This window comes from Battus philenor, unplaced genomic scaffold (genome assembly GCF_028537555.1).
Source record: "Battus philenor isolate CCGP_79_NKW_IND1 unplaced genomic scaffold, ilBatPhil1.0.hap1 SCAF_20, whole genome shotgun sequence".
In the NCBI taxonomy this organism is placed as follows: Eukaryota; Metazoa; Arthropoda; class Insecta; order Lepidoptera; family Papilionidae; genus Battus; species Battus philenor.
The window spans coordinates 6524726-6543054 of record NW_027181683.1 but is presented as its reverse complement, the minus strand read 5'-3'; positions in this window follow the sequence as shown (position 1 = coordinate 6543054).

Here is an 18329-nt window from a genome sequence, read left to right as displayed (position 1 = left end):
TCGTCACACTCCAGCGAATCGAGAAGTTGACGTGATCGACGCTAGCTTGGACTGGTGGTTTGGTTATCAATTCACAAAGGCGTCTGAGAGTAAGAGCGTACGTCTTACGGCTAAAATAATAATGATAAATGGATACATGTTGAACATCTGTAAATGAATTATATTGAAAAACTTAGTCACTAATAAAACATGACTTGTGATTATGTATTTAATTAATACAACGTTATTTGTAAAATTTCAGTATAATAGCCTTTACAAAATATTACGTTGGTAAAATTTTATATAAATTACGATACAACGCGCCAAGCTCCACTGGCTTCGCTTGAAAATATACGTAGGATTATTAGCATAATACCACGTTTTAGTGACGCCGACCGTGAAAACAGATTCCATTTTATTTGTATCAACATCTAGCTACGAATTCAATTCAAAATAACAACTTACACTGTTCAGTGTAACGAGCTACATGAGAGGAAAGAAAAGCTAGAAAATCGCATAACTTATAAACCAGAAAAGAATTATTCTGTTTATATTATAATTAAATATATTTTTCCTATTTTTAATAAAATTTTATTGTTATAAAAATATGAATAAAAACTATACCATGATTTATAATTATTCATTCAGTCTTCGGACGTCCACAGCTGGACATAGTTCTCTCCCTAAGATTATCAATAAGAAGCGGCCAGGATTCAGCGTCTCCTGATAAAATTACAAGCTCCTCTGTCCACAATGTTGTCTCACAAGTTGTAGGACATTCTACATTGTACTTACTGATCCACTTTCTTTACTCCAGAGCTTTAAGAAGTCAGCAGTCTTTCGTTCCTTACGTGGGCTACCCACTGCCGTTACTACTTGTCAATCCACTCTTTATTAATTATTCAATGTCGTAGAAGAAACTGGAATTTAACTCTCTCCATGGCTGTTTGGCCCAGATTGAAAGACCAAGTTACAGTACCACTATGTACATAAGTCATAAATTATAAATTTTTATTATCTGACATACTATATTTTTCTGAAACTGAAGACTAAAGAATATTTTATTTTGCACGAAATACCTCGGTGTATTCAAAATATTAGTAGCGCGGTTACGTAATTCAAAGTCAGTTTGAATAATTTATTGAGCGCAGAGCCTAACCGAATAAATAAATGAAGCTGTGATTCTTTTACAACATGCCATGCTTCGATATAAGATAGTTGTAGTATATTTAAATAAAATAATTAACAGAAAACTCATGAAATATTTTATTAGTTCATCATATCAACGTAAATATATTTAAGGGTTCTGTAGCTCTGGTGATATTCCTCTTAACTGTAAGATTCGGCACGTGGCAAGGTACGTTTTTTGGACATTAATGGCACGAACATCGGAACTATGGGACAAGATGTACGCCTTAACAGTCCAAAAAAGTATCCTAATTTATGTAGCTAAATAATAAAGAAATAAATTTTTAGAATTTACAATATTATTACAATTTTAATGTTCAACAAAGCGTAATAAAGAAAAGTAAAGAAATTGAGTTCTATGTAGAAAAATACTTTAAAATATGAATCCGTGAATAATTTACTTTTGAACAGGGAACAAGTTTTAGGGATTCGCGGGAATATTTTAGAATATTATAATTAAAGCTTACGAAATAATAATAAAAATAAGTAATAATGTTTTAAAACTTTTATATTATTACATATTCAGTAACAGTATCGAAATATCAATAAACGTAATACTGTGTGGTTAAAAACGGGTATCATATTTTTAAACGTGTGAACAAGTTTTTATTTCTAATCAACAATTGAATATATTGTCTTCGTTGTCAACAATCTTTTGCCATCTAGTATACGTATTTTCAATGCCGCAGTGGTAAATATCAATCAGTTTTTCTGTAAAATATGCCGACAAAACGACATTACTTTCCGGTCTCCCTAATAATAGTGATTATTTTTTTGAAATAATAGGTTTTAATATAGATAGGGTTTACCATACTTTAATTAATAATGTGTTAAATTTAATAATTTAAAGTTAAATTTAATTTAATTAATAATTAATAGCAGATGTGCTATAAATTTTACCCGTTTAAAGTTTTTAGTACCAATTCACAAAATGTATCCGTTATATTATAAGAACATCACGACCCTTTTCTATTGAGTATAATTTATCTTCAAAATATTCTTACTCCAGTGAATGCAAACGAGGTGTTAAATCTAACAGTTTTCCGGGTAGTTGAACTTTGTGTTAGAATCTATTACCAAATTGTATGACAAAATCTTTGTGGAATATGGCTCAAAAATTCTCGTTTTGTTTTTAAAGAATTTCTGTAACTTTTTATAGATATTAAAGCTGCTCCGTCAATAGTCAGTACAACTTTGCAGGAGTTAGTTGCCGCAATCTCTCAACAGTAACTAAGTTTGCACGCTCTCTTTTTTGTATATCTTTATTTGGAGCATTTTTTATCATAACTTGCAGGTCAAAGCTCCCAGGTCGCAAACACACGCACTCCATGGAATGTCTAAACACAACAGCTTCCTGTACATACTTCTGCTAGTTTTTGTTTGGCTACGTTGTCTACATACTTAATCGTAGACTGAACCTTGGATTAATCAATTTAGATAAGATAAGAAAAGATAAAAAAAATTTTCGCACTACAAAGACACACACAATTGCACATAAAAACAATAAAGAAATATAAATGTGAAAAATGGAACAGAATATGATAAATTAAAAACTGAAAATTATTAAAAATATTTTAGAAGGCATAACTTACGTATGTTGCAGTAGTATGAAATAGGTACATTCAGCAAAAGTCTCCCATTGGGCGAAAGCGAAACAGTTTGGAAATTTGATTAGCAATTATGAACCTGTAGACTGTGACCGCTTTGCAGTGGAAAGAGCATAGTATATGCGTTGAGTCAAATTTGGTGAAATGGGGTGACACTTATATTATTACTATGATTATAAATAAGACTATACGTAACTTTGAACGTTTTATGAATAAAACAATTAAAAAATAAGAATAAATGATAATCATCACAATAATTTCAGGTACAGGATGATAACTTTGATTTACGTATCCATTAAAGATTTCTAAAAGCTGTGGCTGAAAGCAGCTTCAGTATTGACGGCTTTAACAAGATCCACCCTGTATCTTAAGCCTCCAGTGGCCATCTGTTCTACAAGCTATGTGGCCTGCACAACAAATTGCCAATTTGTTGTAATCGGCTATGTAGGTTACTCGATAATACAAGTAATGCTGTAAGAAGTTGTATTCTACAATAGTGATTTTTTACTACTATTTAAAAAGCTTTCTATTGTCTAAAATATTAATTTAGTGTACAAGTCATTGTTTTATTTTATCTTTTCTACTATAATTTGGCCCTAATAATAATATTATTTCATAATATTTACTCAGGGACGTAATTAATTATTTTAGAATTTCAAATATGTAACGTGTATTTTTAATATTGATTTGGATAAACACACCACAGCTATGAATAATTCAATACATTAAACAAAAACACTTAAGTATTATACTTGCACCCATTCATTGTTTAATAAATTCTCTTTGGCGAAAACGTTTTAGTAATATTTAATTATAAAACAAACGAGACACACGCATTTTATGTTAATTTTCTTTTCCAAATTTTACATTTTTATATCTTAAATTTTTTGTTCCTAGTCAAATATTTTTTTAATACGAAATTAAACATTTTTGTTCAGCAATTAAAAGTAATTATGCAATAGATGATTTAGTTATAGACCATAAGCATCCTTTACGATATTTATATGCGATTAAATATTAAAATTGATGTGTTTAAGGTGAAGATATTTTTTGAGTTAAATGGAAAAAACAGACGTAGATGATAACAATACATAAATTTGTAAGACAAAAGATCGCCGAACAAAGCGACGTTGATAGTCTTTGTTTGCCTTAATACCAAGCTATAGGTAAATTTCCAAACAATGTTTTAAGCTGGATTTATCTTGTGCTTAATTTGATATAAAACAAAGTTAAATCAAACCTATTTTTGTAGTATGATAATTTTAGATAGTAAACATTTTAGCTTATTAATAAAGCGTAATAATGTTGATTTGTTTCGCTACGAGATCGAATCAGAAATTAGAAGAACTAATATCACCGTCGAAGCTTCACGAATTGCTCATCTCAAGTGGCAGTTGGCAAGGCACATTGCTTGTACAGCCGACATCCGAGTGCAGAGACATGGGGCCGAAAGGTTCTCCATGACCACCCACTTGGTGGACTAATAATATAATCAAAATCGTGGAAAGTTGCAGGATGCGGGTAGCGCAAGTTATTGGTCTGTCGCATTCCAATTGAAAGAAAATTACTTATTTCAGAGTGATCACTTTATACAGAAAGTAGATGTATATAAACTTGTACATTTAACCGTTAAAAGCTTTTATATAAAGAGCCTATATATAGTTAAGTGTTCACATGTAAAATGAATTTATTTCTACAACCAAAAAGTTAAAAATTCATTAACTTCAAAAGATTATTATATAGATATCATAAGCCATTTTATGTTCTAATTTTTCGTGAATTATAATAAAAAATGACAAATTTATGGTAATATTTTAATTAGTGTAATTAATGTCAAAGGGTAATTGAAGTCTGATACAATAGATTAAAGCTCCAAAGCCCTTTTAACGAATCATCATTTTCATAAAGGAAACAATTAAGGTTCGCCATTGGCCTTTGAAGACAAAATTACGCGGAGACATCGCAATGTATAAAGAAATTTTGAAATATTTCAGTAAGTATGTCGATATGTTTTTGTAGTTATTTTGTGACGACAAACTAGTCGCGTGTCTGTAGGTTATATTCGGTACAGAAAAACAAAAACATTTCTGTAAACCACCTTTTTTTGCAACATAATTCACTTTGTTAATTGTTAAAGTACAAAGTAACAACAGCTTGCGTGAAGTTAAATTGAACTATTTTTATTACACTATTTTACATTATATAATACTATTTATGTAACTAAGATAGTAGTATAAAAGTATACTTCAAATATAGGACATGCTGGACAGTGTTCTAAACTCAATTTGTAGACCTCTGTACAGGGTGTTTGAATTGGTAAAAGATTCCCATTTGTCAGCGAAAAGCTTGAAAGGTTTTACACGTATTTTCTATGACCTTAAATAAAGTAATCACTCTAAAATATGTAACATCAATTTACTTTTTCTATTTTATGTATCGGGACAATAACTTCTGAAAGTTTTTTATATGTAGTAAAAGGAATTTGAAAAGGCTTTTTCTTATTAAATCACGATTATGTTATTTATTTTTTCAGATTTTTTGTTAGAATGTACCATAGATTAATTACCATCTAATGATCTATACATGCGATCCGTATACTTCTGATGCCTTTGTATCTAAGAACATATCTTCTTCATCTTCATCAATTTAAAAAATCTTTCTACATGCAATGTATATGATTTTACAATAGGATACCAAATACTTAGAAAGCTTCCATAAAAAGATTTAAGAAAATTTTTAAATATTGATTAGGATTATTACGCTGTAAGTAACTTTATATAACAAAGCACACCAAAGGAAAACCGTGTTCACCTGCAGGCTATTTCAATGTATATTGAATTAAATAACATAATATTATTAACAAAAATTACGTAATCAACGCTGAATATCTTTCGAGTATTCTTTTCGGGTCTGAGGCACTTTATCCGAACAGGCCATTGACTTAATTTGACCTTAACAAAAGATATGATCCGTTTTGTGTTGAATAAAGTATTTTTGATATTTAATTTCGAATTCGATAATGCACACCCATGACTTCAAATGGACGCTGGGTAATGATATTAAGTAGAAGCCTAGACCCTTATAAATCACTTCTCTAATTGCAGTACTATTGGTTTTAGTTGAAACGGTAAATATCGAGTAGGTTTGAAGGTCGACCGACTTAGAATCCTAGATAATTGTAGTGGACTGCAATAGCATTAATAAAGACAACAACGATTAAAATTTTAAGGTCGTACTCACATACATGTAGGGATTGGTATGAATATTCCGTGTTTGACATGAATCGTCGTTTCATGTCTGTAAAACGTCAGTCTTATACATCGTTGTGATATTTCACCGCTATTACCTTAATTTTAAGAAAACAATATATGCTTGCACGTAAAAACATATAATGTATGTAAATACAATATAATACAAGATACGAAGAGATCGTAACATTACGATAACTATAAATACTCTTTGTGTGAGATACACAGAGTTGCTAACGTTACTTTAGAACGTAGAAAGGTATACATTAAAAGAAAGAGTACAGAGCGCATTGATTCTTTAGAAGCAAAGTGCTGGAAAAAAATGTTGCGAATTTCGTGGAAGTCTCCGGGGACCTGTATCCGGCGGTGAACGTCTTACCGCTGAAATAATGTTATTCTATATCATGGATTCTGCATCGCTCTAGTGTCCCCGTTATCCAGAAACTCAAGATATAGCAAGACAGCTGGGCTATCGTATGTGAAGGAAAGAGAACTTTATGAAGATATATGTTATCAAGGTAAATTAAATCGTTCAAGATCAATGAATTTCGTGAGACTATGAGTTCACAATATTCTGACAAAAGAATACGGCTAAAATGGAAATAGAAAGTTAGACTACCACTACTTAGCATGCGGTGAAGCGGTAATGGATCATTGTCTCGATTTGAGCTAATATGTCTCAAAGTGGAGATTGCGGATTCTTAGTGCAGCCTGAATTACACCTGTTGGCCATATTAATTCATGATCACTATTAGAGTTATAAGACGCCAGTCACAGGATGAAACCTCTTCCTTAGATTTTCAATGAAGCGTCCTATATCCAACGTCATCTGAAGATCTCAACAGGGTCTGATTGCCCTTTAGGTAGACTTCCTTCGCTGCACTTGCCAAGGTCTCTGTTCTGAACCCTTAAATTATTTATCTTTACATAAGTCCCTATAAGCAAAACATAGGGATACATGGAATACGCCCACACCCGAAGCGAGGTCGAATTCAAAGAAAAATAAATAATTAACAATACTAATAACTAAAATTAAGGAAACACTAAACATTAACATAACATAACATTACTCTAAATGTAATTTCAAAACATTTGAAAATAAATGGTTTCATTCATTCACTCGCGATCAAATCTTATACTTTATTAATGTCATTATTTTCACCTTAATAAACTCATTCAAGTTTAATATTTTCACCAGCCACGCATTTAACAATTTAACGCGTAATTTATATAAAGTCGTTGTAGGACGTAACGGTCATTAGGTTTTGAATTTATTACACACGCCTTCATCACGGATATTTGAAGAATTTCCGGCGCTGTGTAATAAAAAACAAATTACGAATTGTAAAGTTAACGAAAATGATGTTGTATGTACGTCCAAGTATAATTAATATTATGGTTAATATTTAAAAATATAAATATATCGTTGTTAGTGTAAAAAAAACATTCATGTATAAAGCTTATAAAATTTGGTGTAAATATACATTTATGTTCAGCGAAACACAGCAATCTTTTAAATCCAAAATTAGATAAATAAATTATTGTACTTGCAATGGGAAAGATATTAAAACCTCGTAAAAGTGTAATACTATTTGTATTGATACTTTTAAGATGTAGATTTATGGTTTATTTCATAAAAAGGTCTTAGTGTGTAGCAATTTCCAATAATGCGTACGCCAGACCTAAAGTGGAATTGATATAAGTTTCACGCCGTGCATTTTAATCAGAAAAGTAAATCGAGTTAGCCCGACCTGGAAAAGAAGAGATTTTTTTATGTTTTTTATATTTCCGGCATTAAATTCTTTAAGTGTTTTGTACTACTATTTTTAAATCACCCAGTATTTTAATACTACATAATATTATATTGCAACCAGTAAAATCTCATAACATTTTTTGTTAGTATAAAGCTTTCGTAAAGCTTTTTTTACAAGATTACGTAGTTAAAGTAAAATGTTGTACGACTAGTTTATGATTTCTCGAGATTGCGAACTACTCTACTCTTTCAAGATTTGGTACCTTTAGAGTCTATGATATCAAATAGTTGATGTATAATTTTTAATATAATAAATAAATCACCTGTTCATTCAACTTTAGACTCTTCTATTTATATCTGTGAAATCTATTACATTATGTTCACAGATAGCTTACCATTCAGAATCTTCTTTATGTTAGAATTATGTCATTGTTTAATACTCTATGATTTATCTCATTAACTTTTTAACATAAATATATATTTAAGAGTTTATTTATTAAATATGGAACATACACTTGTTGTACAGGTAATATTCAGGAGATGTAATGTCTATATGCTTAGTGTTGCAGATTTTCTGTAACATACAAGCTCAGCCATAAATTTCAACTATAAAGTACATATTATTAGTTTGTATATAAGTACGTATTTATTTACATCATTAATATAGATAAATGTCACTCGATTCTCCAAAATAACTTGCACGAAACATCTTGTGAATTTTCGAAATTTTTTGCTATCGGTAAACCGCACTAAGCAGAAGTAGCAAGAAGTTCTCTTCGAAGGAAGCTAAGACCTACTTATAGTACAAAGAGACAACTAAATTTTAAAATGTATTTGTGAAATTTATGCGTATAATAAATAAATGTTTAAATTTTATACGTAGACATAATAATAGTTAAAACCTCTACCCATAGTTTACGGGTTGAGATTTTAACTAAATTATTTTCTTTCCCAATATCGGCAGTAAAAACTATAATTATTATCAATTTTAGTTTCTTTAATTTGCACTCATGGTGATGAAGATGTGTAATGAAGATTTAATATTTGATAAAACTATAAAAATGTTGATAATAATAATTTTCATGATTCTTTTATGTTTTCATAAAACTAATTTTTAAAAATGCAAATTATTGTATTAATGATTATATTTTTATTTATAAATTAAAATATTAGTATTTATAATTTTAGAAATTTAAGTTATTTGCTGTACTGTATCGTTTTTTTTTAAATTTAAATAAAGGTAATGAAGATGAACCACCACAACAACTTCATTCAATTCAAATAAAAAAACTAAACAGTTAAAATAGGAAAAAAATGAACATTATCTATGGTATTAACTAACAGAAAATCTTTTGCCTTTTTCAGCTAGTAATAATATATTACGTTTTCATTTAATGTTCTGATGATATATATACAACATTTTCCAATTTGTCTAGTTAATATAAGGTTAATTAATATCTTTTTTATAACTAATTAACAATTTATCTATTACGAATTGAGAATATAAATTATTACAGAATAAATTCTTTGTTATCACTAAATGTAATATGTACGAAATCAAAATGTAACAACCATGATGTGTGTATACATGAAGTTATAAAGTGGTGTCCAAACTTGTTCCAGAGTTGTACGCTGTGAAGTACTCGTGTACTTTAAAGTGGAGTGAACAAGAACTTTCATGTCCAAACTTTAACATGGGTAATAAATCAAGTAAACGTACTTAAGCTTTAAATTATCATATTTTATAAATAAAACCTACCTCTCCTTTAATAATTTAACTTAATATAAATAAATAATAATGGCATGTTTTAGTTAGAGAGAATTTCGTTTATATTTTGAGAACTTCAAGGTAAAATAGATACAATATGGTGGAATAACCTAAATTTTCTTCGTAGAATACTACACCACTAATTGTCGTATTCTTTTTTTATCTGCTTTCATCGATTCAGCCATAATAAGACTTGTGTATGTGTTATTCTTTGCATTAATAATAAATTGCATTAATAAAATAAAACAGAAATCTTAAGGAGTTGTCGGATCATCATTGGGAGCCAGAGATGTCGTCACCAGCGCTAGTGTTAGTTTTTAACAGTTCTCTCTCTGTTGTACAGATACAACCAATCAAATGTCAATGTAAGTACTAAGTGGTATTACTTTTTGCGGTAAATTGTTGACTCTTAAGTCAAACGAATCATTACAATGTTTTCTTAAAACTTACCGCATGTTACGCTCTTTATTTAAAATTAATTTATAAATATAATGATGTATTTAACAATCGACGCAAGACGTTATATTACTGATTATCTTTTAAATAGTTTATATCGATAAATATTTGAAATCATATAAATATTTGAGAAATAAGACAAGCTCGAATTTCAATCTCAAAACAGAACTACAAGATTTCTTTTTATTTTTGTTACGTTCTCATATGCAATTAGTCGTAATCTAATCTGATTTGTAATATGATTTGGGTTTTAATCGAGCAGGATATATATCAATGCCTCGCTGTTTTAAAACAAGAAATAAATGGGACAACAATTTAAAGACTCACGAGGTTTAGTAAAAATATGGCCGTAAATAAATATTGGACCAAAATTTTCTTGGGTTTTATTTGCTTGAAAAACCTCGATAAGATTCTTAAGCTGTTTTGCAAGTTAGCCGTTTCCACTGAAACGTGTTGTAATCTATCACTCCACGCTCGGCATGAATTCAATTTACCCCATGAGTGTCGGCACACAACGTGCGCTCCATACATCAGCTTAACATTTTATGTATTCGTTAAGTGTAAAAACCGTAACTGATTATAATATTTTTAACACTTTTTTCTTAATTAATAAAAAAATAAAATTATTTTAATCGTGCAAAGAAATAAAAGAGGAGATTTTGATTTATAATTTCACTGCCATTTCTTTTCCATAATTGGCCCTTTAGCTAATGAAGGTTGTCATTAAACTCACGGAGTTTACTTAATTACAGTTTAATTAGAAGTTACTCCAACATCCACTTTCGCTGCTCATAAGCGCTTTCTTAAGTTTTAAAAGCCCTCGTCTCATTAAAAGCACAAACCATTTCGGATTTATGTAAAGCTTTTGAACGTACACTTTACAATTATACTTATTAAGTGGCAGTAAGTAGGCCACATGGCGTGCAGAAATAATAGCCCCTGAGGCTCCAAAATTCTTTAGTGAAGACCTGGGACATTTGTTAATAAGGTCTTACTGGTAGGTCTTAAGTAACTTCGCTGGAAGACACTGGATACAGGCATCCATCGGCTCTATTGGAAATCTATAGAGGAGGCCTATGTCCAATAGTGGACCTCCTCTAGCTGAAGTCATAATGAGAATAACGCATGATGGATTAAGTTGTGGTTGGTTAATTAACTTTTGTGAATTTCTGAACTTCATTAGGATGAGTAGTATCATTAGTAGTAGTAATTCATTATTAATATTTTACACCAGTATTATTTTATAACATAGATGTAGTTAAGTAATAAAGTAGAAAGACGTTTACAAAATCGCAACCTAAATAAAAATAGTACATTAATACGTTCGAAATTAAATATTACTTAGTCTTGCTATAAACATTGTTTCAAAGAAAACAAAGTTTTTCATTGTTCAAAACATTTATTACCATTACAGTCTATTACATATATATAAAATCGATACAAATATATAAAGCTTATTCGTAGTGGTCCCCATTGGCTGCAATACAGTCCTTTGAACGATGAAGCCATTTATCAATAGCAGCACGCTTTATTTGTGAGGAAATATCTTCACTGCCAATCGTAGAGGTAGTTTTAGGGACTGCAAATTATCAAGGCGTTAATAGCAAGCCTTATTTTTTATAACTGACCGTAAATAATAATCCAATAGACTCAGATTAGGAGTAAATGACATCCAGTCTTTAGCTTTTATGAAGCCTGGAAAGTTCGTTTCGAACCAACAATAGGTAGATTGATCTTTATGACCCGGCGCCCCGGTGCCCCGGTTTGTTTAAAGGACCATTCTTAGTTAGTAAAAATAGCGCTTTTAAGAGCTTAACTATTTTCTCACGAGTGGAATCTTGATACACTTGGACCGATGTTGATACCTTTTTAACAATAATATGGCTCAGTCCCATGTTTATAGTTAACACGCCAACAAACCATTACTGAAGTCGGATAATACTCACGTTGTACTTTGTTGTGTCGGCATAAATACGGTCATTTTGTTATAACGTTGCTTTATAAAAATTTTAGAACGAAACGCTTAAGTACTAAGTCCTCTGTTACATATATATATGCGCGACATGGTTTTAGGTGCTATTTTTATCACGCGAGATAAAATTGTTTGCTATCGGATAGCATTTTTTGGAATTGTTTCCCTTACTGCCTCATTACCTTTTTACCATACGAATATTAAGCGAACAGTAAGATCTTTTTTGTCACAAACAGGAGGTTTCATTGTACCTATCAATAGCTCGCTACACAAACATGTGATTAATATCAAGCGGATGTGATCAAAAGTAACAGTATCGAAAAATAATACAGGTCGAGTAAGCACGAAGAATTAGGAAGAAATGATATAAATAAAAGTAAAACAAGAATTCTTAACAAAACATAAAGATTATCATAACTTACATATTTAAAAACAACTAGAAGTAATTTAAAATCTTGCTGTAAAAAAAATTGATAACGATTATAAAATAAGGAAATAAAGAGTTAAGCATATTATAAATGTAAAGCCCTGTCCAAAACTAGATAGTGGTTTACGAGAAAAAAATATATCAAGCTAATAGAGGATTTTAAAAATTGTATTTGGCACCATACCTATTTTACGTTATGCATACACAGCAATTCAGTTCTTCTTATAGCCCTACTCCATTTTAATATCACAAAATATTTTAAAATATATTGGCAAGAATATAAGTAAACAATGAATCATAATATAAAAATGATAGATTTCAAATTGAAAAGTAATATTTTGATTATGGCTAGACTAAAAATTTCGTTATGTTTTTGTAACTGTTTAGTTCCACCATATAAGATGTTTTGACCTACTGGAATGGTAAGGATTCGGCATCAACGTAAAGGACGAAAACATCACTCACCTTCGGCATGCAGATGACATCGTTGTCATGTTAAATGTTATAGAGAAAATAAGTACGATGCTTGAACGGCTTAACACGGATAAGACAAATATAATGTCAACGCCCTAGTCGTAGCTACCCCATTATGACAAATAAGCTCCACTATTGAAATTATCGAGTCGTACATGCTCCAAAGGCAAATAGAGAATTTACGTAGGTCTTACGTTGAGAAAAAGATCAATAGCCGATTTGGTGAGCAGCTTTTGCAATACTACAAAATATCCACTCGTCAAATACCTCTCAACGCCTTAAGAAGAAGTTCCACCACCAATGTATACCAGAGAGAACTTATGGCAGTGATACGTACTAGTTTAATTTCAGCCTCATTACCAAGGTCGCATTTGCTCAACGAACTACGGAAAGGAATTTGCGTATGATTTCTCTTTGACATCTAATAATGAATGAGGATACATGAAGATGAAGGACAGTAGCCGACATAGCCGAGTGAATTGACACGTTGAAGTTGTATTTCGCATGTCACATGAATAGAATAGATGCTGCTAAAGCCTGGAGGAGGTTAGTGACCGGCAAGCGCAGTATAGAACTTTCACCAGCAAGGTGAACAGACGACTTTGTTAAGATCGTCGGAAGAAACCAGATACGGACTTATACCAACCGGTGTTATTGTAAATCTATGGGGAGACCTATGTCTTGTAGTGAAAGTCCTACTATTGTAATGATAACGACGATGATATATCTGGTAATGCGTCAAAAATTTTTCGACAGTTCTTGATTATTAGCTATTGCTTCTCATGTCTGTAAATTTATTTTAATAAAATGTTAAAAGTAGTATTAAAACGCGTTATAATACCACAGTATGCGATGGAATAATTAGCCTATCGACATTTCAGTAATGAAAAAGTTTAAATTACCTACAAGACTTTATTAACTTTAGCAAGTGGAGCGCCAACGCCGAAGCCGAGTAGCGATTAATAAATTCCACATCAAAGTTTCTGAAAGTATTAAAAAATTAATTTACATTTCTGTTCTAATAAGCGGGAAGTTGATGCGTGAATGAATAATGATGGTACATAAATTTTAACAGCTGAACTAGTAGTAATAGACGGAATTAAAAGTAGATACGCGGAGTTCTATAGGGAGTACGTGAAAATTAGTAACAAAATTAATCATATTAAAAACGAATAATTTTTTGCAAAATTTATCATTATTCATTCATTACCAAATAAATCTTTTAAACAATTATTATTAAGAAAGTATTTTATTTATTTAACACAATAAATTAACAACAAAATTATTAAAAAATATGTCGAAAATACTTAATAGACATGAACCTCGACAATAACTCTCTGTATCACATTAAGAAGTACGGGGTATATTTCGAAATTAAAATTAATAATATATAAACTGTAAGAGTAACGAGACACTTCTAAGGAGCGAAGGAGCTAGCAGGACGATATTAATTTATTAGTTTCCCTAAATTAGTCCACTACATATACTACAAACTATAAATAAAGTATACATATAATATAAACAAGGTATCAGACTTTAAAGAAGTGAACAATTTATTCGTAAAGAGTAAAATTGAGACTAAGTTACAATATGATAAACAAATTAAAATTATGTATAGAAGTTATTATTACTAGCTTCTTAACTTGGTCTTTTAACATTAAAAATGTCGGTATTCAAAAAAGAATAGTTTTATTACGGAGTAGGCAAACAAAAACAACAAGCAAAAGTCTAGAAGAACAACTGTAAGCTAGAATCATAACTCGCACAAACTTACGAATGTTTTAAAAAAACGTCTTCTAAATACCAACTGGTCCTAGGACCAAAATTTGTAAAAAGCTGGGTCTTATTAGTGACCACTTAATCTTTGTGATTTGTTTCCCCAAAGTAAGAAAAGTACAAGAATGACTAAAAGAACAAAGAAATGTGCTCTAAATATATTTTACTAAATAAATCTAATGTTCTACTTATTATTATGAAAAAAAAGTTATTAACTTTAACGAAAGTTACGATATGTACAAAATGAAAAATAACGTATATTAAATAATAAAACTTTATAAAGTATTAGTGTAATAGCAGCGTTGTTACAGTACTTCAGCGAAGCGTCGAACAGAGGCCGAAATTGGGGCAGCAATTTATATTGTATGATACTTCACAGACGCTTAATTATTGAGCGTTTGAATTATCCAACTCAAATACATACGGGGATAATTTGTGACTATCAATCATTTCGTTATTAACGTCGAAATGTTTTGAAAATCAATAATCGTTTCAACTTTCAAAACATTCGAATTTAAAACTTGTGAAATTAACTATCAATTTTAACAACACGTGGTATCTAATTTGAAATTGAAATAGAGAAAAACTTTATTTTAAAAGTACAAATAAAGTTCATTATATATCTATATAATATTTTCATTACATTCATAAAGGATTACAAATATGTTGTCATCGTTTTACTCCAAGTGCAAAACAGATGCCTTCCCCAGCAACATCTATAGAGATACACTATAATTGCCACGCTTGACAGGCGGGTTGGCTATCGCAGTATGGCATTATGCCCATTATACGAGTATTGCCATTGTGCGCTTTCTCTTGAACCTTACTTGTGAGAAGTAATAATGCTATATTAATTACAGTGTGAATTGTATAAGATCGTATGCCGGTAATCGCTCACGACCTGCAATCGCAAGTCTGAGTCCCCTACCACAGGACCAAGCCAGTAACAAATGCATATCAAATACGAAGAAAAGAATCAATATTCAAAAATTCTTTATTTGAGATGGGATGAAATAATGATGTCAACACGATTCTACCACACAGATAATAAATAAATATAAAGTTAAAGAAACTCAGTGGGACTATAAATCTTAATAAATTTATATAAAAATGCTTGTTTTAATTAATATTCAAATAGCTTGGAGGTGGACTTATCATTCTCAAGGTATATTTTTTAACTTTCAAGTCATTCACATTGGACTAAACCTTAGCGCACAAAAGTTTTTGACATGTTTTTCTTGAATGAAGCAATAGGAACTTCCTGAATATAATTTTGGATCCTAATGTTAAAAACGTCTGCTAAGCAAAACATTAGTTTTACTGCCTCGATGAAGCCAATTTTAAATAGACGAAATTTGTTTTTATTTCTATTATTTACATTTTGTATATCATCACGCTTCCTGGAAATATCAGTAATGTTTTTGTATAGTTCAATACATTACTCGGAAGTAGTTAATTAGAAAATATAATCTATCGTTGTAATAATCTTCCGGAAAATTTAAATGTAAGTATACGAAATTCAAACATAATTGGTTCCAGATTTATCAAAACTCAATGAAATTCATGCATGCGTTCATTTAAAAAATCTATTTCAAATTGAAATAGAATGACTAATTCAAAACACACTGATCATATTCCATCACATCAACCGAGACACCCTTTTTTATACGCTTATCTTTAAAAGAAAAACCACACAGCTCCTCAAATTTCATTTCCAGGAAGAAAATTTTCCGTTTGATCGAAATTAGATTCCATTATTATACATTACGTAAAGTAAAACTTATATTTCCATATTGCAAAACGTTTTTTAAAAGATGTGACATAAAGAGAAAGGCGTGAACGTAAAACAACGAATAAAAAGAGCGTTACATATTTTCTATTCCTATTCCTATAACGACGTTGCGAAACTCTCTTGTAGATTTAATGAATAATTCATGTTAGCATAATTCATGGGAATTTATTACGTAATTGGATCGACCCACTTCAACGTTGTTTTCTTTTAGAGGTATTCATTTATTTTGATAACACTGTTCTCATTAATTAAAAAAATCGCAAAAAATATTTATGTGAGAGTCCTCCGGTCTTTAAAGGCTTTCCACTAGCTGATGATAAAGACGAGTTCGTTCGATGCGGGAAGCGCAAGACAGGTCAGAAAAACCGGCCAAACCCAGGGAGCTGCCAAGCAGCTACCGCCCCATTAGCCTCTTCTGCACACTGGGAAAAGTGTATGGGAGAGTAATCCAGTCCCGACTGAAGAACTTCGTATTCGACCACGAAATCATCCCGGATAAATAGTTTGGATTCAGGTCGAATCACTCATGTGTTCATCAAGTGCACAGACTGACAGAGCACATCCTGTCAGGTCTCACAATGAAGAAAAATCCCGTCAGCACCGGCGCCTTCTTCTTTGAAGTCGAGAAGGCGTTTGACACGTGGGCTTAATATACAAGCTCCACCAACTTAAAGTGCCCGACAGGCTCGTCCTCACAATACGAGCCTTTTTGGAGAACCGCACCTTTCGATATCATGTGGAGGGTGCACGATCCACTAGACGCCTACTTCCAGCAGGATTACCGCAAGGACATCTAACCCCATTATTATTCTCACTGTATACTAGCGACATACCCAAAGACCCACAAGTCGGACTGGCTTTGTTCGCGGACGACACGGCCCTGTTCTAGTCGGACAAGCACCAGGGCCGCATCACGATCCGACTCCAAACCGCAGCCAGCAGCCGAGGAGAATGGTTCCGGGAATAGAGAATAAACATCAATCCGGACAAGAGCGGAGCCATACTCTTCCATCGAGCCTTCGTAAGAAAAAAAGAAAGCCCCGACTGAAGCCAATACCCGAGAGAAGAAAACTCGGGAACGTCACCCTCTTCGAGCGACCAACCCAATGGAAGAAATCGGTCAAATACCTAAGAGTCACCCTGGACTCCCAACTAAATTTCACATTCCACATTAAGAACGTGAGGAATAAGGCTGCGTTCGTTTTGGGTAGATTACACCTATTGATCTGTGCGTCCAGCAAATTAGCGCTGAGACACAAAACTCACCTATGTGTCTTGCGTAAGACCAATAATGTCTTAAGCTCACGTCACCTTCGCTCACGTCAGTGAGGGCAAACTGAATCGCCTGCAAGTGATCCAGTACTGCTTCGCTCGGAAAGCAACCGGAGCAGAGCACTACAAGAGGAACGTCGAAATTCACAGCGACCTAAACTTGTCGACTTAAATATAATTCTTCGGAGAGGCGTCAAGGACATACTTCCAAAACGCCGTACAACACCCGAACCATCTGGTGGCCCAAGCGGCCAACTACATACCAGAACAAAACCTGATATCAGAAAAGCGTAAGCCACCCCAAGCAGTACCAGACGAAGTCGCACCGATCCCGAAAGGGATCAAATTATGCCCTCCAAATAAACCAAGAGGGGCCCCCAAAAAAGTCATACACAAAGTGATTAGACACGCCCAAGCAAGAGGGACCATCGGAAAGAAGCTACTAGGAGGAGGGCGAGCAACGACAGAAGCAACGGGGAGCAGCCGTGGAGACAACGGCATCGCACCGAGATCTAAACAGCGCACTGACGCGCCAGGAGGCATAAGTAGTAGTAGTAGTAGGGAAAATTTTGTTAGCCATCCCTGGATTCGACGAAGTTGTAACAGCCTTACACAGT